This window comes from Bos grunniens, chromosome 7 (genome assembly GCF_055505025.1).
Source record: "Bos grunniens cultivar Pamir isolate PY7600 chromosome 7, Bosgru_T2T1.0, whole genome shotgun sequence".
In the NCBI taxonomy this organism is placed as follows: domain Eukaryota; kingdom Metazoa; phylum Chordata; class Mammalia; order Artiodactyla; family Bovidae; genus Bos; species Bos grunniens.
This window is the reverse complement of record NC_141171.1, coordinates 34,115,380-34,142,498: the sequence shown is the minus strand read 5'-3', so window position 1 is coordinate 34,142,498 and position 27,119 is coordinate 34,115,380. Positions and strand designations below refer to the sequence as shown.

The window sequence follows — 27,119 nt, the reverse complement described above, 5'->3', positions numbered from 1 at the left end:
ATTTCTCAAGGACACATGAGAAAATGTTTGTCAACTCTGTTTCTAGGCTATTGTGACAGATTAGATATAACATTTATGTTTCTTTGTCATTCTCATAGTGCTCTGCAGGTGTAAGCAGAAAATTATAGGCAAGAGGTGCATTCAGCAGGTCAGAATTTACTAATAGATGGTGATCAGTTAATACGGTGGTGTCTCAAGCTAGCTGCCGTTGTCATGACCTCCTTCCTTTTGTTTTCCTGCTCTGTGTGGCAGGACACAGAGCCACACAGTGGCGCTGTCAGTCTCCCTGTAACTGTCAAAGTCAGGAGAATGTTGGAATGAAACAATGCAGTTACATTGCTTGTGCTGACCTGGACTTAAAAAATAATATCATTTATTTATGCTTGCCTCAGTTATCCAGCTCCCAGTAGGGATAGATGCACAGCATCAATCACAGCATGGGAAGAAGGGACCTGCCCCTGGATGACAATTATCATAACTGATTCTTGCATAATCTTTGAAAGTTTTAAGCCCATATCTCTTTTATGTTAGTCGGGGTTCTGGAGAGAAACACACCCAGTGGGAAAAAAAGGAGATTTATTATATGGAATTAGTTCAAGTTTTTATGGCAGCTTAGAAGTCCTAGGATCTGCCATCTGCTCATCTCTTGGGTCTTCAGGAAACCTAGTGGTGTGCTTCAGTCAAAGCCCTGAGAACCAGGGGAGTGGATCATGTAAATCCCAGTCTGAAGGCCAGAGAAGATGAAATGTGATGTCCCAGTTCAATCCATGAGGCAGGAAAAGTGGACAAATTTGTCTTTATTCTGTCTTTTTGTTCTATTTAGGCCCTGGAATGATTGGATGGTGCCCACCACATGAGAGTGGGCAGTCTACTTTCAGAGTCTGTTCAATTTAAATGCTAAACTAATCTGGAAGCATTCCTACAGACTCTACAAATAATGTTTAATCTGGATGCACTGTGGCCAGTCAAATCGATATATAAAATTAACTGTGACACCATATTATTGTGAGAATAGACCTAGCAGATATATTGGGTTGGGTAGGTTTTTTTTTGTTGTTACGTTACTACTGCTCTTACTATTGTTACTAATTATTATCTCTACTAAAGATAGAAATACAGAGAGAAAAGAAAGAAGTTTCAGAAAAGTGTGTGATTTTACCAACATCCCATACTTAATAAGTTGCAAAGCATGGTCTTGAATCTGGGTCCTTGAACCCTAAATCCCTTTTTCTTGTCTTTTCTGTTGGCAAACCTGAATGCCCACCTAGGCTTGGCACTAGAACTTGTCTCCTTATGACAGTTCACTGACAATTATAAATTTATAACAATCTTCAGATTTCAAGAAGTGAAAGCGTGCTAATTACATTCCCATTCTTGATGCACAAATACGTGCTTCAGTTGGAACGCACTCCATGGTACAATCCTGTATCGCACAGCTCTAGGTTTTTCTTTTCCCCTCCTTAGGTTTTATTCATCCTGATTGGCGAAATCCAGTGTTAATCTTTCCTTTCTTAGTATCTTTTGTTGAGAAGTGTTTTCGCTGTGGGACATCTTCTCTCATACTTTACAGGTAGCTTTTTCTTTTTTCCGCAGTAGTGAACACACTACGCAAAGGGATATGTCACGTGTATTTTATCTTCTTTGGGTGTTTGAAGTTCCAGGAAAAAGACCGACTACCTAGAGGCATCACCCTCTCTGGTAGGGTTCTGTGCTGCTAGCTTAGATGAATGAGGTCCATTGAAAAGCACCTTTGCTGGGTTTCTCATGAAAGGATTTTTATACTATTAAAGGTTTAAAATTTATCTTAAAAGTTTCTTTTTAAGTCATTAAAGTTTTATTTGTATCAGAGAAATCTATGTCTATGTTAAAAAGAGAAAGGCAGAATAGTTTGTAATAAATAATCTTTTTGCCCTTATTCTACTCTAGCTTCAGTCTTACTCACCAGAACCAATTTAATTGTTTCTGTTTTCAGTTCTCCTGGACATTATGTCCATAATTCTAAATAATGTGCTTTTTTACTTTTTTTTTTTCTGTAAAAGTAAAATATTTTATTTATTTATTTATTTATTTAAATTTTATTTTATTTTTAAACTTTACAATATTGTATTAGTTTTGCCAAATATCGAAGTGAATCCACCACAGATATACCCGCGTTCCCCATCCTGAACCCTCCTCCCTCCCCTACCCTCCCTCTGGGTCGTCCCAGTGCACCAGCCCCAAGCATCCAGTACCGTGCATCGAACCTGGACTGGCGACTCATTTCATACATGACATTATACTTGTTTCAATGCTATTCTCCCAAATCTCCCCACCCTCTCCCTCTCCCACAGAGTCCATAAGACTGATCTATACATCGGTGTCTCTTTTGCAGTCTCGTACACAGGGTTATTGTTACCATCTTTCTAAATTCCATATATATGCGTTAGTATACTGTATTGGTGTTTTTCTTTCTGGCTTACTTCACTCTGTATAATAGGTTCCAGTTTCATCCATCTCATTAGAACTGATTCAAATGTATTCTTTTTAATGGCTGAGTAATACTCCATTGTGTATATGTACCACAGCTTTCTTATCCATTCATCTGCTGATGGGCATCTAGGTTGCTTCCATGTCCTGGCTATTATAAACAGTGCTGCGGTGAACATTGGGGTACACGTGTCTCTTTCCCTTCTGGTTTCCTCAGTGTGTATGCCCAGCAGTGGGATTGCTGGATCATAAGGCAGTTCTATTTCCAGTTTTTTAAGGAATCTCCACACTGTTCTCCATAGTGGCTGTACTAGTTTGCATTCCCACCAACAGTGTAAGAGGGTTCCCTTTTCTCCACACCCTCTCCAGCATTTATTGCTTGTAGACTTTTGGATCGCAGCCATTCTGACTGGCGTGAAATGGTACCTCACTGTGGTTTTGATTTGCATTTCTCTGATAATGAGTGATGTTGAGCATCTTTTCATGTGTTTGTTAGCCATCTGTATGTCTTCTTTGGAGAAATGTCTATTTAGATCTTTGGCCCATTTTTTGATTGGGTCATTTATTTTTCTGGAGTTGAGCTGTAGGAGTTGCTTGTATATTTTTGAGATTAGTTGTTTGTCCGTTGCTTCATTTGCTATTATTTTCTCCCATTCTGAAGGCTGCCTTTTCACCTTGCTAATAGTTTCCTTTGTTGTGCAGAAGCTTTTGAGTTTAATTAGGTCCCATTTGTTTATTTTTGCTTTTATTTCCAATATTCTGGGAGGTGGGTCATAGAGGATCCTGCTGTGATGTATGTTGGAGAGTGTTTTGCCTATGTTCTCCTCTAGGAGTTTTATAGTTTCTGGTCTTACGTTTAGATCTTTAATCCATTTTGAGTTTATTTTTGTGTAAGGTGTTAGAAAGTGTTCTAGTTTAATTCTTTTACAAGTGGTTGACCAGTTTTCCCAGCACCACTTGTTAAAGAGATTGTCTTTTCTCCATTGCATATTCTTGCCTCCTTTGTCAAAGATAAGGTGTCCATAGGTGCGTGGATTTATCTCTGGGCTTTCTATTTTGTTCCATTGATCAATATTTCTGTCTTTGTGCCAGTACCATACTGTCTTGATAACTGTGGCTTTGTAATAGAGCCTGAAGTCAGGTAGGTTGATTCCTCCAGTTCCATTCTTCTTTCTCAAGATAGCTTTGGCTAGTCGAGGTTTTTTGTATTTCCATACAAATTGTGAAATTATTTGTTCTAGCTCTGTGAAGAATACCGTTGGTAGCTTGATAGGGATTGCATTGAATCTATAAATTGCTTTGGGTAGTATACTCATTTTCACTATATTGATTCTTCCAATCCATGAACATGGTATATTTGTCCATCTATTAGTGTCCTCTTTGATTTCTTTCACCAGTGTTTTATAGTTTTCTATATATAGGTCTTTAGTTTCTTTAGGTAGATATATTCCTAAGTATTTTATTCTTTCTGTTGCAGTGGTGAATGGAATTGTTTCCTTAATTTCTCTTTCAGTTTTCTCATTATTAGTGTATAGGAATGCAAGGGATTTTTGTGTGTTGATTTTATATCCTGCAACTTTACTATAATCATTGATTAGTTCTAGTAATTTTCTGGTGGAGTCTTTAGGGTTTTCTATGTAAAGGATCATGTCATCTGCAAACAGTGAGAGTTTTACTTCTTCTTTTCCAATTTGGATTCCTTTTATTTCTTTTTCTGCTCTGATTGCTGTGGCCAAAACTTCCAAAACTATGTCGAATAGTAATGGTGAAAGTGGGCACCCTTGTCTTGTTCCTGACTTTAGAGGAAATGCTTTCAATTTTTCACCATTGAGGATAATGTTTGCTGTGGGTTTGTCATATACAGCTTTTATTATGTTGAGGTATGTTCCTTCTATTCCTGCTTGCTTTTTTACTTTTTGATTTACAATTGAGAGTAGTTGCTGACATTATATACTTTCCTAAGGCTAAGACTTTATCTCTCTTGTATAACACCTGTGTCTCTTCCCCTTTTTCTTCTTTCCATTTATTCTAATTAATCAGGCACGATAACATTCTATTGGTTTTTCTTCCAGCTTCCAATCATATATACCTATCTGTCCATCTATCAATTTTTCTATATATCTATATATTTTTTGTATCCACTTTCAATAGTCTGTTCTGAATCCCTGCTCTGTAAGATACATATTTTTGTGTGAATTTTTTTTACATATTTCTCTTTCCATTGCTCAATTTCTGACAGCTATATATCTACCTTTAGCTTTTTTTTTATATTGAAAACATTCACAATATATTATGTAAACGTAATTAATCTTGTTATTTCTATCGGTTAATTCTTAAATCTGAAAATCAACTAAAAGGCTTTTCATCATTATGACTATGTTAACATGTTTCCATTTCCTTCTCTGTGGGTCAAGTACCATTACCCTTATTTATGCCACTTGAGGGAGAATATAGTGTCAAGGCCAAGTGGAGTATTTTTTCTTATACATCAGCAATTTCTCAAAATTATGCACATTTTAGTTTGCAACATTTTGAAGTTATGATTCTTCTGTATAGTTTTTATTTTCCTAGATTTTTTATTTTTTGGTTTGTTTTCCTTTCTCCAAGATTTTATTCTTGTCTTTCTTTTAATGCACTTTGAATATAATATCCTTAGGTATAGCATTTTCATTTTTTTGGTATTTGTCCTGCTTGGTAGTCTTTGAGTTGGGCTTGTAGTTTATCATTAGTTTTGGAAAATTCTTAGCCAGTATCACCTCAAATATTTCTTCTGTTCTTTTGCTTTTTCTTTTCCTTGTGAAATTCTTATTATATGTATGTGACAACTCTGGTAATTGTGACACAGTTATGGATATTCTTTTCCATATTTCAAATTCTTTTTTCTATTTATATTGAAGTTTGGAAGTGTCTACTGCCATATTTTCAAGTTCACTGATGTTTTTTTTTTTTTTTTTCTTGGCTGTGTTCAATCTACTGATGAGCCATCCAAAGACATTCTTCATTTCTGTTAAAGTGTTGTTTATTCCTATCATTTTCTTTTCTTTCTTAGTGTTTCCATCTCTCTGCTTACATTACCCATCTGTTCTTGAATGTTTTTTATTTTTTTTTCCCACTGCTGCTGCTAAGTCGCTTCAGTCGTGTCCGACTCTGTGTGACCCCATAGATGGCAGTCTACCAGGCTCCTCCGTCCTTGGGATTCTCCAGGCAAGAACGCTGGAGTGGGTTGCCATTTCCTTCTCCAATGAAAGTGAAAAGTGAAAGTGAAGTTGCTCAGTCATGTCTGACTCTTTGTGACCCCATGGACTATGCAGTCCGTGGAATTCTCCAGTCCAGAATACTGGAATGGGTAGCCTTTCCCTTCTCCAGGGGATCTTCCCAAACCAGGAATCGAACCCAGGTGTCCTGCATTGCAGGTGGATTCTTTACTAGCTGAGCCACCAGGGAAGCCCAAGAATACTGGATGGTAGCCTGTCCCTTCTCCAGGGGATCTTCCCAACCCAGGAATTGAACTGGCGTCTCCTGTATTGCAGTGGGATTCTTTACCAACTGAGCTATCAGGGAACCCCCTATATTAACCATAGGGGTTTTGCATTCCCAGTCTGAGCATTCCAAAATCTCTGTCATATTTGATTCTGGCTCTGATGCTTGCTCCATCTCTTCAAGCTGTGGTGTTCTTGTGTTTGTTTATTTGCTTTTGCCTTTTAGTATACTTCATAATTTTTTTTGAAAGCCAGACATGATGTACTGGGTAAAAGAACAGGTATACAGGCTTTAAGGGACTGTTTTATATTTATCTGGCTAGTTTGCTGTGGCTATGGGATCAGAGGCTAAAGCTTCCTCTAATGTCCTTGTTTTTGTCTCCCCTATTTTCTTTGGGTTTTCCTGGAGATTGCTTAAATAGTGTGATGGTTAATTTTAATGCATCAACTGGACTGGGACAGGAAATGCCCAAGTGTTTGGTAAAACTTTATCTCTAGATGTGTTTATAAGGGTGTTTCCAAGTGATATTAGCATTTGAGTCTGCAGACAGTGAAGCCCTTTGTCTTCCCCAGTGTGACCGGGCCACATCCAATCCACTAAAGGCCTGAACAGAATAAAAAATTGAGTAGAAAATAATTATTTTTCTCTGCCTGCCTGTCTTCAAACTGGGACTTTGGTCGTCTTCTGCCTTTAGACTTGGATTTACATCATCAACTTGTATTTATTTTGTCTTCTAGAAATCTACTGAAATTCTTGATGAGTGACAACCATACCCCATTCTTGGGATTGTTGTTGTTCTATTCATTTAGTATCTATCTGTTTATGGCTTTATTTTTTTATTGTTATATAGTTGGCATACAGCACTGTATAAGTTTAAAATGTACCACTTAATGACTTGACTTACATATGTCATGAAGTGATTATCATAAAGCATTAAGTTTAGTGAACATCCCTTATCTCATATAGATACAAAATTAAACAAATGGGGGAAAAACCCTTTTATTTATGTTGAGAACGGGATTTACTCTCTTTTGTTCTTGTTCAGTCGCTCAGTCAATGTCCGACTCTTTGTGACCCCATGGACTGTAGCACGCCAGGCTTCCCTGTCTTTCACCATCTCCTGGAGCTTGCTCAAACTCATGTCCATTGAGTTGTTGATGCCATCCAACCATCTCATCCTCTGTTGTCTGCTTTTCCTCCTGCCTTCAATCTTTTCCAGCATCAGGGTCTCTTTAGCAGCTTCCATTATAACCTGTAGCAGTTTAACTGTATTTATCATGTTTTACCTTTTGACCACCTTCATCCAATTCCACCCACTCTGGTCACCACAAATTTGATCTCTTTTTCTATGTGTGTGTGTGTGTGTGTGTGTTTGAAGTATAATTGACCTAAAACACCATTTTAGTTCCTGTTACACAACAGAGTGATTTCATATTTCTACATATTTCAAAATTATCACCACTCTATTTACAAACACCATACAAAGATATTATGTAATTATTGACTTTATTCCTCGCATTGTACATTTCATCCCTGTGACTCATTTATTTTGCAACTAGAGGTTTTTACTTCTTAAATTTCCTCACCTATTTCTTTTCTCCACGATCCCCCTAATCCCCAGACATCTGGCAGCCACTTGTTTATTCTCTGTATCTGTAACTCTGTTTTGTTTTGTTTTGTTTGTTCATTTATTTTGCTTTTTAGATATCACATATAAGTGAAATCATGCAGTATTTGTTTTTCTTTGACTTATTTCATGTAGCATAATTCCTTCTAGGATAATTCATGTTGTTGCATATGACAGGATTTCAGTTTTTTGTGACTTAATATTCTGTTGTATATATGTGAGCATGCATGTGTGCATCTTCTTCTGGGCTTTTATCTTGTTTGTTCATTTGGAACATATTCCTTTGTCACCTTATTTTGCCTAATTTGCTGTTTTTATTTCTATGCATTATGGGTTGTTTATGTTTCCTGACCTTGGAGAAGTGGCCTTTTGTAGGAGACCTCCTGTGTGTCTGAAGAGCACACTCCCTTTTGGTCCACAGAGCTACATACGCTTTAAGGGGTGACCCCGATGTGGGCTGCGTGCATCCTTCTGTTGTGGTGGGCTAACTACTGTGAGAAATCTGGAATGTGTGTCTGGCCCCTGGCTCAGTTGGTTGGCAGACCCTGCCTTGTGTGGAGAATGCCCATCACTGTGTGAGGCTGAGTCACAAGGCAGCTGGCTGCAGATCCCTGGGGGATTCTGGGGCTAGTTGTGGCCCCATCCTGGAAGCTGATTTTAGGGTGGATGTTTGTAGGGCTGGATGTCCTGGATCTAAAGTCGCTCTGCTGGTAGGTGGGGCTGGTTCCTGACATGGCTGGCTGTGAGGTTTGGGATAATCCTGAGGCTGATATCGACCCCTTGGTGGATGGTTCTTGATTCCATGGTGGTTGGCTGAGGAGCCCAGAGTGTTCTAGAACTGATGTTGGCCTGTTGGTGGGCAAGGCTGGGACCCAGGAAGTCCAGGGCTGGTGCCAACCTGCTGGTGATGGGCTGGGTACTGACATGGCAGACTGTGGGATTATGGTGATCCTAGGACTGGTGCCTGCCCACTGGCAGGCAGAGTTATGTCCTGGAGTCTCTGGCTGTTGGACCTGGCAATCCTGGAGCCAGGGTTGACTCGCTGATGGGTAGGGTCATGTTCCAGATGATCCTTGGGCTGGTGCCTTCCCACTGGTGGGTAAGGCTGGTCCTGGGGCTCTTGCTAGCCCACTGGTGGGGGCTGGGTTCTGAGGTCTCTGGCTGTGGGTTCTTGGGGATCCAGGTGTTGCTTATGGCCTACGGGTGGATGGGGCCAGATCGCAGCAGCTGGCTATAGGGCACTAGGGGGCCCTGGGCATAGCATTGGCAGACTGATATGTGGGACCATGCCTTACCCCTCTGGTGGACAGGAGCAGGCCTTGGGTCAGCTGTGGGCTCAGGAGATCTTAAGGAAGTTAGCCTGCTGGTGGGTGGGGCTGTGTCCGTGTGCAGCTGGCTGTTTGGCTTGAGGCAGCTCAGTACTGGTGCCCACAGGCTGGTGTGCAGGGTTGGGTCCCTTCAGTAAAAAGCTAGAGGAAGAATCCCAAGATGTCTCTTGCTGTCCACAGTGTCCTTGTGGTAGAACAAGCTTTCAGAAATACTAGCTGCCAGGGTTTATGTTTCCAGTGTGAACTCCATTGGCCTTCTGCCTCTCTGGGAGGCTCTAAGGTCAGCAGGAGGGGTAGACCTAGGCATCTTTTCAAATTATTGCCTCGGCCCTGGTTTTGGGAGTGTTAGATCCCTTTAGGAGTGGAATCTCTATTTCCTATAGTCCTCTGCTACTCTCAAAAGTAAGCTCCCTTAGTCTTCAAAGCCAATCATTCTGGGGGCTTGTCTTCTTGGTGCAGGACCCCTGAGCTGAGGAATCCAGTGGGGCTCAGACTCCATGCTTAAGAGAAAGAATTTCTACAATTATAATTATCATCCCACAAAGGTCCATATAGTCAAAGCTATGGTTTTTCTAGTAACCATGTATGGAAGTGAGAGTGAAAGTCGCTCAGTCGTGTCTGACTTTTTGTGACCCCATGGACTATACAGTCCATTGAATTCTCCAGGCCAGAATACTGGAGTGGGTAGCCTTTCCCTTCTCCAGGGGATCTTCCCAACCTAGGGATCGAACCCAGGTCTCCTGCATTGTAGGTGGATTCTTTACCACCTGAGCCACAAGGGAAGCGCATAAATGTGAGAGTTGGACCATAAAGAAGGCTGAGCACTGAAGAATTGACTTTCAAACTGTAGTGTTGGAGAAGACTCTTTAGAGTCCCTTGGACAGCAAGGAGGCCAAACCAGTCAATCCTAAAGGAAATCAACCCTGAATATTCATTGAATGGACCTATGCTGAAGCTGAAACACCAATACTTTGGCCACCTGATGTGAAGAACTGACTCACTGGAAAAGACCCCGATGCTGGGAAAGATTCAGGGCAGGAGGAGAAGGGGATGACAGAGGAGGAGATGGTTGGATGGCATCACTGACTCAGTGGACATGAGTTTAAGCAAGCTTCAGGAGATTATGAAGGACAGGAAAGCCTGGTGTGCTGTAGTTCATGGGGTCACAAAGAGTCGGACACGACTTGGTGACTGAACAACATCGTGGGTCACCCACTGGGAGTATGAGTCTTGACTGTACTCTGTCCCTTCTACCTGTCTTGATTGTGGTCCCTTCTTTAAATCTTTGGTTGTGGACCTTTTCTGCTAGTAGTTGTCCAGTGTTTCTGCAAATGGCTGTGGTTTAGGTTTTTCCCATGGGACGGGGTAGGCTCAGCGTTTTCCTACTCTGCCGTCTTAGCCACTCTAGCATGCTTAGTATGTTTATGATGTTATTTCTAAAGATGTAATGTGAATACTTAATCTGTCTCCTTGAATCCATAAGCCTTATTATTTAAAATGTGTCTTTTTTAACTAAATGAGACATGAATAATTCTTACTATAAAAATTCAAACAACACAGAATTATATAGAACAAAAAGTCAATACTGCCTTTATTTCTTACCCACTTTCTCTTCACTTCCTCTTCATCAGCTAACCTCTGCTATGTGTAATCCAGCCCTTACCACCCACTGACCTCCTTGTATAGAACCAGTGTCAGTAGACACTGGTATATAGTTTATATAGTATATAGTTTATACTATAAAAACTATATACTATATATAAACTGGTATATAGTTTAGTGAACCTTTAAAAATTCATTTTGAAACAAATGTAGTTATAAAGTTTTATTTCATTTTACAATAAGTGGAGTTAAATTCCATGTATTATTTATGTATATTGCTTTTTGGAAAGACTCATTAAATAATATGTTTTTAATCTCTTGTCATAATTAAAGAAATTTCTTCCTGAGAATTAACTGAAATACATTTGGATTGGTTTCTTTCCCTCAAGATAGCTGTATCGGATGTCATATGTCTGATACCATTTTGTAATTTAAAATCAACTTTTAATTAAATTATCCCTCTAAAATATTTTTATCTTTTACAGTGATTTGCATAAAAATAGATATTCTAGGCTACTGTAAATCAAAGAATTTCAGCTTTTATTGTCCTTCTTTTATAAAAGGAGAACCTGAAGCTCAGAAATTGTGGTTTTCCAAGGTTATAGGGATAAAAAGAAGGATGACCTGAGCCCATGGGTTTCCTGACTTGTGATGTGGTGCTCTCAAAGCCAGGCTTCCCAGGTGGCATTAGTGGTAAAGAACAATGCAGGAGACGTAAGAGATGTAGGTTCAATCCCTGGGTTGGGAAGATCCCCTGGAGGAGGGCATGGCAACCCACTCCAGTATTCTTGCCTGGAGAATCCCATGGACAGAGGAGCCTGGAGGGCTACAGTTCATAAGGTTGCAAAGGGTCAGACAGGATTGAAGTGTCTTAGCATGCAGGTTCTTTTAGCCAGGTCATGCTTCCTAGATAACTGAAAAGCCCACTGCCTCCAGGAGAAAAATTAAACTATTAATTAACGTAAAATATCCTTTAAATTTGAATAAAGTAAACCTCATATAAGTAATAAATAAGAAATTGATGAGACACAAATGTAGTAGTCGGCACAGACACAGGTAAAAATTCTCAGTACATAATAAGCAAAGATAGTCTGGGGTGTGTGTGTAAATCTCTTCCAGAAAGACTTCCCTGACAACCTGCCCATCTCTTTCTTCCCACCCAGCCCAGATAGTTAAATAGTTAACCATTTCCTTTTCTAAACTTTATTGTTGTGCTTCTGACTGTATGATTTGTTTACATATGCATCTCCCGTCTCCGTATGAAACTCCTGGATGATAGACACTTTGTTTTATTCGTGTCTGAACCCCTGGGGCAGGACCAGTGTGTGTGTGCACTTCGTTGCTCAATCATGTCCTATTCTTGCGACCTCATAGCTGTATGTAGCCTGCCAGGCTCCTCTATTCATGGGCTTCTCCAGGAAAGAACAATGGAGTGGGTTGCCATTTCCTTCTCCAGGGGATCTTCCTGACTCGGGAATTGAACCCAGGTCTCCTACATTGCAGGCAGACTCTTTACTGGCTGAGTTATGAGGGAAGCCCCTGGGGAAGTACATGACTCACTAAATATTTCTCGAATAAATTGACACTTTCTATTATGTTGTTAAATACTTAAAATTTGACCCTAAGGATAACTAATGGCAAGCTGTGGCAAATAATTCTATGAATAACCTTACAAGGAGGAGATTCTAAGTAGTTCTCATGACAATTATGAGATAGGACAGTATAAATCAAGCTGGGACAGAACATTTTTATTTTTCTACATCTCTGAATTTATAAATACCAGTTTTAGAACATGTGCAAGAATTAAACCTATCACCTAATGAAAATATTCAACTGTGTTTTGGGGTGAATATATTTTTTAACATTTCTCTTGCTAACCAGCACCTCTCACCTTTAGGTCATTTATTTTATTTATTTATTTTTAATTATCATATTGTTATTTTTTAATGCCAGAAACATTTTGTATTGGGGTATAGCCGATTAACAATGTTGTGGTAGTTTCAGCTACCCCAAGCTGTGAACAGCTTAGGGACTCAGCCATACATATACATGTGTCCATTCTCCCCCAAACCTCCCTGCCATCCAGGCTGGCACATAACATTGAGCAGAGTTCCATGGGCTACACAATAGGTCTTTGTTGGTTATCTATTTTAAATATAGCAGTGTGTACATTTAGGTCATTTATTTTAAAACATATGTCAAGTTCAGAGTCTTCAATGTGCTGAAGTATCTAGCTAGAACTTAACATTTTGCTTTCTCTGTTTTAAAATTTTATGACGAGTGATAGTTTTTCCTGTGGTCTTAGCATATGTTTTCCTTTAATGATAATTTATGTTTTAAAGTGGCCTGATTTAAAGAAATATAAAAAGTAAATAATAGCTTTAGAGGTACACATACATGATAGTAATTGTGGTAGTTGTATATGAATGCCTAAGATTTGAGGCACACTGGGTTACAGCATAGGTTAGAGCTGGCTTCTGATTCTAGCTGCACATCAACCACAGCCAAGTGTACGCAGCTGGAGAGTCTGAAACAGAGGTCTGCTGTGACTCCTGAGTTCTGTAGTAGAGACCTGCTGGTTCAAGGTGAAGGTGGAGCCTCACCAGAGCCCTGTGCAGCTTCAGGAAGACTGGGGCTGTGGGGGGCTGGCTCAGATTTGAGTCCAGAAGGCCAGTAACAGCAGACTTTTGAAGAGTCTCTGTCTCCCATTCACCCATTTATGTACTCTGGTTTGACTTCCATCCATCCCATTCTACTCCAGCAATGTAGCTATTACACATTCAGAAATGACCTTTCCCGGAGACATTTATCAACACTCATTTTCCTTGACATTTCACTAGCTTTCATTGTGTATTATCTCTCCACCATTCCTTGAACAGTCTTTTTTCATAGCCTTCTAGGATAACCCTGTTCTCTGGTTGGTTGGCCTTTTAAGTCATAAGGTTTCAAGAAGGTGGTCAAAGAGAGAGATGTCACTTTTGCAACTGGATTCACATCTGTCAAGCTGCTAAATCTTGAGTTTTCTCAGAGGTGGCTCCTAGACTCTGTTTTTCCCTCTGGACTCTTGCCCTGGGTATTCAAAAACTCATTCAATGCTCAATTCACACATGTGTGCAGAAGACTTACAAATTAGTGATTCCAGCCAGTCCCTTCCCTAGACTCCAGTCCCATCTTTTCAATAGTCTGCTTGACAATTTCACCTCCACAGTGCCTGGACTTTGTATCCAAATCAACAAATTGTCCTCCTTCCTACTTCCCTCATCAAGCCTAGTCTGTACCTTTTATTATCTTTCTCAGTAAATAATGCCATGTTCCACACATTACCCAAACCAGAAATTTAGTTACCTTAAAACATCCTATAGCCTACAGATGCTATATTCAATCCGTCTAACAATTTTGTAAGTTTTACCTCTTCAGTATTTCCCACAGATATCCCTCCCTCTGGATCATTATTAATTTCATTGTCCTATTGAAGCTACCATCTTCTTTCCTGAACCACTGCAATGGCATCTATGTGACCTACTCCCTACTTTTTTCTCTCTCTACTCCACTTTCCCCTTTCTGTTGCTTATACTGGAGTGAAAGTGTTCATTTCAAATTTAACACTCCAGCCCCTTGCTCAAAAATCTTTTGATGACTTCTCATTGCTCTTATGATAAAGATCCAAACCCTTAACATAAATGTAAAGACCCTCCATGAACAGACCCCACCTCTTCCTAATAAGACTTCATCCCATTCCCCAGCTCTTCCTGCTTGTTCACTAATTAATTAATTGTTTCACATGGAACAACTAAACTGTGTCCTGATTGTTCTCCTTCAGTACATACTCTTCCTTCTGCCTGAGTTGCTTTATCTCTCTGATCCTTTCTCGTTTGCCCACTCCCAACAAGTTCAATAAACTGGGTCTATTTATTGTTGTTGTTCAGTCCATGCTATGTGAAGTCAACATTTCAGTTGAATCCAAAAGTAGGAAGTCAAGAAACACCTGGAGTAACAAGGGAAATTTGGCCTTGGAATATGGAATGAAGCAGAGCAAAGGCTAAGAGTTTCGCCAAGAGAATGCACTGGTCATAGCAAACACCCTCTTCCAACAACACAAGAGGACTCTACACATGGACATCACCAGATGGTCAACACTGAAATCAGATTGATTGTATTCTTAGGAGTATGTCAGCAAAAACAAGACTGGGAGCTGACTGTGGCTCAGATCATGAACTCCTTATTGCCAAATTCAGACTTAAATTGAAGAAAGTAGGGAAAACCACTAGATCATTCAGGTATGACCTAAATAAAATCCCTTATGATTATACAGTGGAAGTGAGAAATAGATTTAAGGGACTAGATCTGATGGATAGAGTGCCTGATGAACTATGGACGGAGGTTCATGATATTGCACAGGAGACATGGATTAAGACCATCCCCATGGAAAAGAAATGCAAAAAAGCAAAATGGCTGTCTTGGGAGGCCTTACAAATAGCTGTGAAAAGAAGAGAGGTGAAAAGCAAAGGAGAAAAGGAAAGATATACCCATTTGAATGCAGAGATCCAAAGAATAGCAAGGAGAGATAAGAAAGCCGTTCTCAGCGATCAATGCAAAGAAATAGAGGAAAACAACAGAATGGGAAAGACTAGAGATCTCTTCAAGAAAATTCGAGATACCAAGGGAACATTTCATGCAAAGATGGGCACAATAAAAGACAGAAATGGTATGGACCTAACAGGAGCAGAAGATATTAAGAAGACATGGCAAGAATACACAGAAGAACTGTACAAAAAAGAGCTTCATGACCAAGATAATCATGATGGTGTGATCACTCACCTAGAGCCAGACATCCTGGAATGTGAAGTCAAGTGGGCCTTAGGAAGCATCACTACGAACAAAGCTAGTGGAGGTGATGGAATTCCAGTTGAGCTATTTCAAAACCTGAAAGATGATGCTGTGAAAGTGCTGCACTCAATATGCCAGCAAATTTGAAAAATTCAGCAGTGGCCACAGGATTGGAAAAGGTCAGTTTTCATTTCAATCCCAAAGAAAGGCAATGCCAGAGAATGCTCAAACTACCACACAATTGCACTCATCTCACACTCTAGTAAAGTAATGCTCAAAATTCTCCAAGCCAGGCTTCAGCAATATGTGAACTGTGAACTTCCAGATGTTCAAGCTGGTTTTAGAAAAGGCAGAGGAACCAGAGATCAAATTGCCAACATCTGCTGGATCATCAAAAAAGCAAGAGAGTTCCAGAAAAACATCTATTTCTGCTTTATTGACTATGCCAAAGCCTTTGACTGTGTGGATCACAAGAAACAGTGGAAAATTCTGAAAGAGATGGGAATACCAGACCACCTGACCTGCCTCTTGAGAAATCTGTATGCAGGTCAGGAAGCAGCAGTTAGAACTGGACATGGAACAACAGACTGGTTCCAAATAGGAAAAGGAGTATGTCAAGGCTGTATATTGTCACCCTGCTTATTTAACTTATATGCAGAGTACATCATGAGAAACAATGGGCTGGAAGAAGCAAAAGCTGGAATCAAGATTGCTGGGAGAAATACTAATAACCTCAGATATTCAGATGACACCACCATTATGGCAGAAAGTGAAGAGGAACTAAAAAGCCTCTTGATGAAAGTGAAAGAGGAGAGTGAAAAAATTGGCTTAAAGCTCAACATTCAGAAAACGAAGATCATGGCATCTGGTCCCATCACTTCATGGCAAGTAGATGGGGAAACAGTGTCAGACTCTTTTTTTGGGCTCCAAAATCACTGCAGATGGTGATTGCAGCCATGAAATTAAAAGATGCTTATGCCTTGGAAGGAAAGTTATGACCAACCTAGATAGCATATTCAAAAGCAGAGACATTACTTTGCCAACAAAGGTCCGTCTAGTCAAGGCTATGGTTTTTCCAGTGGTCATGTATAAATGTGAGAGTTGGACTTGAAGAAAGCTGAGCGCTGAAGAATTGATGCTTTTGAACTGTGGTGTTGAAGACTGTTGAGAGTCCCTTGTACTGCAAGGAGATCTAACCAGTGCATTCTAAAGGAGATCAGTCCTGGGTATTCTTTGAAAGGAATGATGCTAAAGCTGAAACTCCAGTACTTTGGCCACCTTATGCGAAGAGTTGACTCATGGGAAAAGACTCTGATGCTGGGAGGGATTGGGGGCAGGAGGAGAAGCGGACGGCAGAGGATGAGATGGCTCTATGGCATCACCGACTCGATGGATGTGAGTCTGAGTGAACTCCTTGATTTCGTGATGGATGGGGAGGTCTGGTGTGCTGCAGTTCATGGGGTCACAAAGAGTCGGACATGACTGAGCGACTGAACTGAACTGGACTGACTGAACAAGTTCAATTGTCCACCTAGGGGTTGATGCCTCAGAGAAAACTTACCTCTTCCTCCAGATCACAGCAAACCATCCTGTGATGATCTGATATGACATCACATATCTTCTCTTCCTGTCATTTAATCATGGTAATAACTTCACCTCTATTCGTGAGTTTATTAGTTTAGGTTTATCTTCTCTTCTAGATCATGTTCCATGAGGGGTACCCAGACCACGTTTGCTTTTGTTTGAGTCTTCACTTTTTAAGAAAATCCTTGACACATACTAGATGCTAAATAAGTAGATCTGGAATAAACGAAGAACAATGGAAGGCAGTGAGGTTGGATGTTGGAACGGTGGGAAGATGATGAGATATTAACAAGTAAAGGGCAAATTATCTTCGTCTTCTGTGTTATTTAGCTTTGCTTCTTCCTGGTGAGGATGAGTGTCTTCTCTGTCTTCCGAACTGGAGCTGAAGACATTAGAGAGAATGAGATTAAGAGTAACTGGTAGTACTGCTTCTTTGAGCCTTTCTATTTCCTGTTTTGTGTTTCCTTCATGGGCTAGGTTTTTACTGTGAGAGTGTACTTATAAGAAATGATTAATTATGAGATTGAATTATAGAAGCTTTGCTTGATAAAAAGTATTCTTATTGATTGGGAAGATTTTCCTAGGATGGGAAAATGTAAAGAGAATTTCTATATTCAGTTGACTAGTTTTTGATGGTATAAACTAGATCTTTTGTAAAGTACTTGCCAAAAAGTGAATCTCTGTTCATTTAAAAATCATTCATTTGTGTGCAAGTAAAATTGCCTGTCATGGTTTGAAAGGATTATTTATGGTTTCTAAACACTCATCTCTCCCAACTCAGCTCATATAACTGCCTTTACAAAATAGAAATTTAATTCCATTAGAATGTTGTATTGTCCAATATATGCACCTTGTTGTAAGTTGATTACATTCAATTGCTCCACTTGCTATATTAGAAACTGACAAAGTATATCAAATAGTTTTTAACTTTCTACTATGGTGTCCTGGTGACTGTGACTAACACTATTGATGATCACCTCAAGTGATAATCACTAGGAACAGTGGTATTTTGCATTGACCCAAGAAAAATTAGTTCATGGTAATATAGTAAAGAATGATAGTGGAAAATGATTTTACAATGTACTTTCTAAGGTTAAAGCCCTCTAAGATAGAAAACAGAGTATAAACCTTAAATGACCTTTCTTTGTATTTGAATCTTAGAAATGGTTTCTTTGGCTTGTGTTGGATTTTATAAAGTTTGATGTTAAACTTATATAAACATGAACATGATTTTTTTGGTATCTAAAAGTGCTAGAATTTCTTGATTCTTGAAGTACGTTTCTGTATTTATGGAATGGTGCTTGTTGCAGGTGAGGAGTAGACTGAAATTTGACAAAGTGGTCTAAAAGATGTCATGTGCTTAACAAATTATGATATAGAGATGCAACCAGACCAAACGGTACCTATCAAACTTAAGAAAGTGGCACTCTCATGCTGTGTGGCCAAATGCTTGCTTCATAGGAGGAGACACCATCTGCTTTTGGTACGATTCACACTGAGGGTTGCACGAACAGTAATTAAAGGGAGATACTGCAGAGGTTGTTAGCAACAACAACAAAAAAACGACTTTGGAGAAATTTGATGAACATATGATTAAGAAGAACACTCAGATTTAAAAAGTTAGAAGGGAAATGCAAACATCAATTATTCAAAACTGAATTTATTTCTAAAGACCAATTTGTAGTTTTTAGGCAGGAGCAGTCTGTAAGATTTTAAACCTCTGGCTCTTCCTTTCTTTTTGTCCTCTTCCACAACTGAGAGTGATCATTTTAGCAACATTGGTGTGTTCTTTGACCATGATATTTGAATTAGAATATGTGTAGTTCCCCCTAAAGCTCTTCTGTAATAGCAAGTGCCTCTGGGAGGCTTGTACCCTCAACCTATGCACTAGCAAAGAGTTTAAAGAGGTCATTGGTTCTACCAGGAAAAAAGTCACTAATTGACACTGCACGTTGATCTTATCTTTCTGTAGTGTTGTGGGAACCACACCGTGCAATTTTTGCAATGTCATCTTGCCTTCAGTTTTTGCTGGTAACTTCCAGCAAAAAATCTTTTCTGTCTGGGAAGAAAGCTTTATTTTCAGGTAAAAGGTATAACCATGGCAGTCTTGGGATTATTGTAAAACTTGCCAACAAGTGGCATGTTTTATTAACTTGTCGTGATAACTCATCTTAACTCTCAGGAGATTTTGGCAATTATTTCCATTTTAATAGCAATGGAGATATAATGAAAAGATTTAAGAAACATTATTTGGCTCCAGAAGAACTCTAAAGAGTCTATACACACACACACACACACACACACACATATATATATACACACTTAGGAGATTTATCTTTGCAATAAAATGGCAGTTTTTAAATATTTAATTATTACTCCCCTTTTCTCCTAAACCATGAAAGCAACCGCTATTACTGATTGTGTAATTTTGTTTTTGAAAGAGCATACATACATTAGGAAAACAATTTGTAATTTTGGCAATTTGATGGAATGAACTGATTAAAGGAAATCAGTCACAGATTTACCTTGGGATATATTTCTTCCAAAGAACTAGTTTGCAAGCAAAATGAGGGCAAGGGCCATTGCTGTTTTGTTCATATGTGGCTCTCCATAACCTGGGACATACTATATGCTCAATACTTATTATCTGATGATTGAATGAATAAGAAATAATGAGAGACTGCTAAATAGTTTGGTAGATGGTACATGTAATGAAGACAATTATTGAAAGCTCAGCATCATGTAATATGCCCTGCAGTTATAAAATATAGGGTCCTGCCAGTCAGAGTAGACAGAGAAAGTAATAGACAAAGGTTGAATTGAAGAAAAGTTTATCTCTATCTGTGTTAATTACAGATTGATGAAAAGATTCCTGAGATGGTTTGTGTACAAGTGCTTTGTGAAATGGATGTATTTATGAAGAGTTGTGTTAGTTGATAATATGTTTTAAGGATCGAGGGAAAATTACTATGTAAAACAATTCTTAGTGATGATGTCCTTGTAAAACTAATGACAATGATTTACTCTCTGTGTAACTTGAGATTACATCCTTCAAAAATCATAAGATGTTAAACAGCACAGTGTTACTTATGATAAAACTAAACCATCTTTTCATGTTGACATGCAATGCCTTTTATCATGAAATTCTTATAGAGAGTTATCAGAATCACATCTTGTTTTACAAGTGAAATGCAAATTTTATAACATGAGGCAAGCCAGACAAGAATAAACTTAATTTCATAAGTCTTAGTTTCTTGATTTGTTTTTCCCATGAGCAAGCATCTTGATGTAAAGTCAGGTTGAATTTACCCACCCCTGTATAAAAATCTCTCTATAAAATCTGCATTTTATGTATCTATACCTATATATCTATGTGTCTTTAGCTCTATCTATGTACCTATCTCTAGAAGGATACCTGAATTCAGAACCTTAACAAGATTTTTTTGAAAATGAATGGCCCATAATGAGAACAATGCTTAATTTTTTATGGGTGAAAGTATAGAAGTATGTAGAAAGTTCTAATATCAGATTGAAGTTACTTCTCTGGTTCTAGTGGTAACTCTATCCATGCAGATGAATAAAGTTTGGCCATTCCTGATAGGGTGTTTGGTATGTAACATGTTCAACGCTTGTAGAAACCATCTGAATACCTGGGGTTCTTTTGTGTGTCCTACTCTGGCTTATGCACAAGATGTTCCCTGTGATGCCTGTCTTACTTTAGGGTCCTTATTACTAAAATAAGTGAAATTTATAAAGTTGTAAAAAGAGTATCAGGTACACTGTAAACATCTTCTAAGTGATTTAAATAAAATAATAAATAATGATATTTAGACAAGAAAGAGTCCTTGTGATATAATAGATAGTAATTTGGGGGAAAATAGAAAAATTCATTGATGTTTCAGTTGAAGGGTACTGCTGCTGCTAAGTCGCTTCAGTCATGTCCGACTCTGTGCGACCCAATAGACGGCAGCCCACCAGGCTCCCCTGTCCCTGGGATTCTCCAGGCAAGAACATTGGAGTGGGTTGCCCTTTCCTTCTCCAATGCATGAAAGTGAAAAGTGGAAGTGAAGTCACGCAGTTGTGTCCGACTCCTAGCGACCCCATGGACTGCAGCCTACCAGGCTCCTCCGTCCATGGGATTTTCCAAGCAAGAGTACTGGAGTGGGGTGCCATTGCCTTCTCCGGACACTAGGGAGTAACATATTAGTAAGGATAAATCAAGACAGAAGAATATAAGCTAAATAAAGAGGTGACTTTAAAGAACCATGGAGAGACTGGGGTTTTAGCCCACCTTCAAGCTGGCACGTTAGCCACAGTTTCATAGATGCTGATGAATGGCCTTCTGGACTCAATCTTCATGTTTAGAGGACTTGCAGTTACCTTGAATAGTTCTTTTGACTCCATTCCAAACCAGGTTCTTTAGTTGTCAACTTAAAAGCCGTTGAGAGATTGGATTCAGTTACTCTTAGCCTAGAGCACAGCATGAGCTACAGCTTCAGTAACATTTCATAGCAATTTTTTAAAGCTCTGTCTCACCATTGGGTGAAAGTTTGGCCTAGAAATTCAGCCCTTTATTTTTGTGTGGACAATTTAAAAAATTCCTCTTACCCCTAGCATCTGTTGTTTGCTTCAAGACTTGAAACACACAAATTCTGCTTTGACTCCTGCTTTTCAACTTGACTTTTATTATCTTTTAAGTTGGCAAAGGTGTCTATAATGTATTTAAATCCACATCCTTCCTCTTTTTTTATATTTTACCCTTTATCTCTTTAGAGGAGAAAGGGTTAATGAAGTGTGCAGTTGTTCCATCATCTTGACCAGTTTACACTTTGAGGTGATTTTTACAGCTGTGATTATCCCATTTTTATATGCACATCTGAAGTTCTATTTCTAATTTGGTGTGACAGTCATTGCACATTGTAATTGTTAGACCAGCTGATCAGTCTTAGTGGTGGGAAAGTGTGCTAAAGGGTAGTCATTTTGGTGTTACCATCCAGCTGCAGTGAATTAAGCATGCACATGCTTAAAAAATACTAAAGAAAAAATGTATTATTACTACATTTCCTCCCACAATTGGGCAGTTCAGCTGTGTTTTATTTTTCATGATTCCAAGATGGAACATCAACCACATATGTTAAATTAAATACTAGATTATAGCTTTAGAACAGTTCTTCTTGGCAAACCATCTAGAAGATCGATTGCCTGACTCTGGCAGAAGGGACTAAGTAATCTTTTGAAGTATCTCTGTCTTAATAGGTTAAGTGTGAGGCAAAGGCAGATTGTTGTTTCACTCTATTTACCACACAGAGTAGATGCTGCTTTCCCTCTTCAGTTATTACTTTCCAAAGAGGTTTTTACCAATTAAAATTCAGCAATTGAGTATAGTTCACAGCTCAACAGTGAATAAATGCCTCAGTGAATGATAAGTTCAGTTTGAGACAATTTTGTTGCCATTTGGAAAAGGTTGATGTCTATATCAGTTATTCTTAAAGCACCTGTGACATTAGTACATCTGCTTATTCTGGAGTTTATCATTTTGTCTAGTTTTTGAAGTTTTTTATCTGTTGAATTTGACTTTTTGCAATAAACAATATTTAATACAGCTTTAGCTGGTATGTTGGCAACCTATACTTGGTTGTATGGTTATAATGATATGTTTAACTACATATGGCATAAATCACATTTTCTATTTTTAAAACAGACATCAATCATTTATCACAAATTCTTTATTGCCTCAAAGAGACATTCTTAGCAACAATGTTGTCAAGGAAACACAATGAAACTGTTACATAAAAGAATGTTTCTTTGAGGAAAATCTTTCAAAATGATATTTCTATTTTTTCTCCAGATTGTGTGAAATTATAATTTATAAGCAATTCAATTTAAGCAGTCTGTGTAATGCTATAACTCTGGAAATATCTGACAAACACAGGCATTTAAAAGTTTTAAGTTTAAAACCTCTGCCTCTACATTGGGCTTTTGCAGTTCTGTGGAGTTCCCCCCCCACCACCCTTTTTTCTTTCTTCTTCTGTTTTTTTTTCTCTTTGCTTTATTCTATAATTTTAATTTTTAAAAACCTATTATATTTTCTACATTTATTCCTTTGTTTGCCTTTCCTACTATTCTTTTCTCATTGCAGTTAATCTTTAATATAAATCTTCTTCATCTACCTCTATTTAACTTTGCATATCAATTCTTTCTTTCTTTCTTTCTTTCCTTTCCTTTCAACATATTTGTTAGTTTTGTTTTCATTGATTTATTCCCCACTTGGCACCTTGCTTTAGTTTTGTTTTCCAGTTTGTGCTTAACTTAGTTTTGTTCTTAACTGGTAAATATAATTTTTGATTTCCTTTGTTCACTGGATCAATCTACTGTACTTTATTTTTGTTGGACTGTTTTCACTTTGCTCATGGGTATATATGTATATTCCATTATTTAATTATTATTTGCCTGATTTTGTAACTGCCATTGGTCGGGGGTTCACCTTTGGTTTCTTGTTTTTGGATATTTGTCTTACACTCCCTTAATGCCATAACAAACCACCTGTGGAATCTTCGTTCCTGACCAGAGATCAAGCCCTGAGCCTTTGGGGTGGAAGCACTGACTCCAAGACCCTAGACTTCCAGAGAACTAACCCTAGGGAGTATCAAATAGTGAGAACTCACACAGAGGAAACCACTTGAATACAAGACCCAGCATCACCCAACCGCCAGTAGCACCCCATGCAGGACGCCTCACCTAAACAACAAACAAAACAAAAATACAAACCAAATCATCAGCAGGCAGGAGTACCACCTCACTCAGCCTTGCCCATTAGAGGAAAAGCAAACAAACAAAAGCTCAGCACAAATCTCACCCTATATGAGGCTCACACAAACCACTGGACCAATTTTAGGAGGGAAGACACCAAAAGGAAGAAAGAATTCCATCTTCTTCAAGGAAAGAATTCAACTTTCCTTGAAGCCTGGGAAAAGGAGACCTGAAACACAAAAACTTAAAAAAAAAAGAAAAGAAAAGGCAGAGAAATACTGCACAAATGAAGGAACAAACTAGAAACACAGAAGTCCAAATAAATGAAGAGGAAATAGGAAAATTATCTGAAAAAGAATTCAGAATAATGATAATAAAGATAATAAAAGATCTTGAAAACAAAATGGAGAAAATGCAAGAATCAATTAACAAAGATGTAGAAGAATTAAAGAATAAGCAAATAGAGACAAACAACACAATTACTGAAATTAAAAATACTCTAGAAGGAATCAATAGCAGAATATCTGAAGCAGAAGAACAAATCAGTGAGCTGGAAGATAAAATTGTGGAAATAACTTCTGAGGAGCAGAACAAAGTAAAAAGAATGAAAAGAACTAAGGATAGTCTCAGAGGCCTCTGGGACAATATCAAACACACCAACACTTGAATTATAGGGGCCCCAGAAGAGGAAGAGAAAAAGAAAGGGTAGGATAAAATTTTTGAAGAGATTATAGTTGAAAATTTCCCCAACATGAAAAAGGAAATAGCCAATCAAGTCCAAGAGGCACAAAGAGTCCCATACAGGATAAACCCAAGGAGAAACATGCCAAGATACATTCTAATCAAACTAATAAAGACTAAACACAAAGAATATTAAAAGCAGCAAGGGAGAAGCAACAAATAATGTACAAGGGAAACCCCATATGCTTAACAGTTTATCCTTCAGCAGAAACTCTGCAGGCCAGAAGGGTAGGGCAGGATATATTTAAAGTACTGAAAGGGAAAAATCTATAACCAAGATTACTGTACCCAGCAAGGATCTCATTTAAAATTGATGGAGAAATAAAAAGCTTTTCAGACAAGCAAAAGTTAAGAGAATTCAGTGCCACCAAACCAGCTTTACAACAAATGTTAAATGGACTTGATACTCAAGAAATACAACAAAAGATAAAAGATCTACAAAATCAACCCTAAATAATTAGAAAATGGCAATAGGGACATTTATATCAATAATTACTTTAAAAGTAAATTGATTACATGCCCCAACCAAAAAACACAGACTGGCTGAATGGTTACAAAAACAAGACCCATATATATGTTGTCTACAGGAAACCCACTTCAGACCTCAAGACACATATAGACTGAAAGTGAGAGGATGGAAAAATATATTCTATGCAAATGGGAAGCAAAAGAAAGCTGGAGTAGGAATTCTCATATCAGACAAAATAGACCTTAAAATAAATAAGATTATAAGAGATAAGGAAGGACGCTACATAATGATCAAGGGATCAATCCAAGAGGAAGACATAACAATTGTAAATATCTATGCATGCAACATAGGAGCACCTCAATACCAAAGACAAACACTAACAGACATAAAAGGAGAAATTGACAGTAACACAATAATACTAGAAGACTTTAAACCCCACTCACACCTATGGAAAGATCATCAAAACAGAAAATTACTAAAGAAACAAAAGTCTTAAAGGATACATTAGATGAGATGGATCTCATTGATATCTTCAGGACATTCCATCCAAATGCAGGAGAATAGACCTTCTTTTCAAGTGCACATGGAACATTCTCTAGGATAGACCACATCTTGGGTCACAAATCAAACCTCAGTAAATTTAAGAAAATTGAAATCATATCAAGCATCTTCTCCGTCCACAATGGTATGAGATTAGACATCAATTACAAGAAAAAAACTGTAAGAAACACAAACACACGGAGATTAAACAACACGTTTCTAAATAACCAACAGGTTACTGAAGAAATCAAAAGGGAAATAAAAACATTTCTAGAAACAAATGACAATGAAAACATGACAACTCAAAACCTATGGGATGCAGCAAAAGCGGTTTTAAGAAGGAAGTTTATAGCAATAAAATCCTACCTCAAGAAACAAGAAAAACATTGAATAGACAACCTAACTTTACACCTAAACAACTGGAAAAAGAAGAAGAAAAAAAAATCCCAAAATTAGTAGAAGGAAAGAAATCGTAAATATCCAAACAGAAATAAATGAAAAAGAAATGAAAAAAAAACAACAGTAGAGATAAATAAAACTAAAAACTGGTTCTTTGAGAAGATAAACAAAGTTGACAAACCCTTAGCCAGACTCATCAGGAAAAAAAGAGAGAAGAATCAAATAAAAAAATTAGAAATGAAAAAGGAGAAGTTGCAAAAGACAATGCAGAAATACAAAGGATTATAAGAGACTGTTATGAACAACTATATGGCAAGAAAATAGGTAACTTGGAAGAAATGCAAAGGTTCTTAGAAAAGTTCAATCTTCCAAGACTAAATCAGGAAGAAATAGAAATTATGAACAACCCATTTACAAGCACCAAAATCAAAGCTGTGATCAAAAATCTCCCCCAAAACAAAAGCCAAGAACCAGATGGCTTCACAGGAGAATTCTATCAAACATTTAGAGAAGAGCTAATGCCTATCCTTCTAAAACTCTCTCAAAAATTACAGAGATAGGAATACTTCCAAACTCATTCTATGAGGCCACCATCACCCTGAAACCAGAAGCAGATAAAGGCAACACAAATAAAGAAAACCACAGGCCAATATCACTGATGAACATGGATGCACAAATCCTCAACAGAATTTTAGCAAACAGAATTCAGCAACACATCACAAAGTTAACACACAATGATCAAGTTGGGTTTATTCCAGAGATGCAAGGATTCTTCAGTATTCCAAAATCAATCAATGTGATACACCATATTAACAAATTGAAAGATAAAAACCACATGGTCATCTCAACAGTTGCAGAAAAAGCCTTTGACAAAGTTCAGCACCTATTTATGATTAAAACTCTTCAAAAATGGGCATAGAAGGAATGTACCTCCACATAGTACAGGCCATATATGATAAGCCTACAGCAAACATTACTCTCCATGGTGAAAAACTGAAAGCATTCCCCATAAGATCAGGAACACCACTATTATTCAACATAGTTTTGGAAGTCCTAGCTATAGCAATCAGAGAAGAAAAAGAAATAAAAGGAATCCAGATTGGAAAAGAAGTAAAGCTCTCACTATTTGAAGATAACAAGATACTATACATAGAAAACCCTAAAGAAAATTACTAGAACTAATCAGTGAATTTAGCAAAGTCACAGGATACAAATTCAATACACAGAAATCACTTTCATTTCTGTATACTAACAGTGAAAAATCAGAAAGAGCAATTAAAGAATCAATCCCATTCACCATTGCAAA

The 27,119-nt window shown here is 38.1% G+C and overlaps 1 protein-coding gene across 27 annotated transcripts in view; it reads left to right on the top strand.

Annotated features, from left to right (window-relative positions):
* PRR16 (proline rich 16) overlaps positions 1–27,119 on the top strand; it is a 1,143,323-nt gene that overhangs the window by 43,816 nt on the left and 1,072,388 nt on the right. Inside the window, exon 4 of one of the 27 annotated variants that reach the window (XR_015167107.1) lies at positions 23,483–25,798. The exons of the other annotated variants lie outside the window; for them this stretch is intronic. The gene's annotated coding sequence lies outside the window, so the exon portion shown is untranslated. Of the gene's footprint in view, positions 1–23,482; positions 25,799–27,119 lie in introns of those variants that run through there. 27 annotated transcript variants of the gene reach the window in all.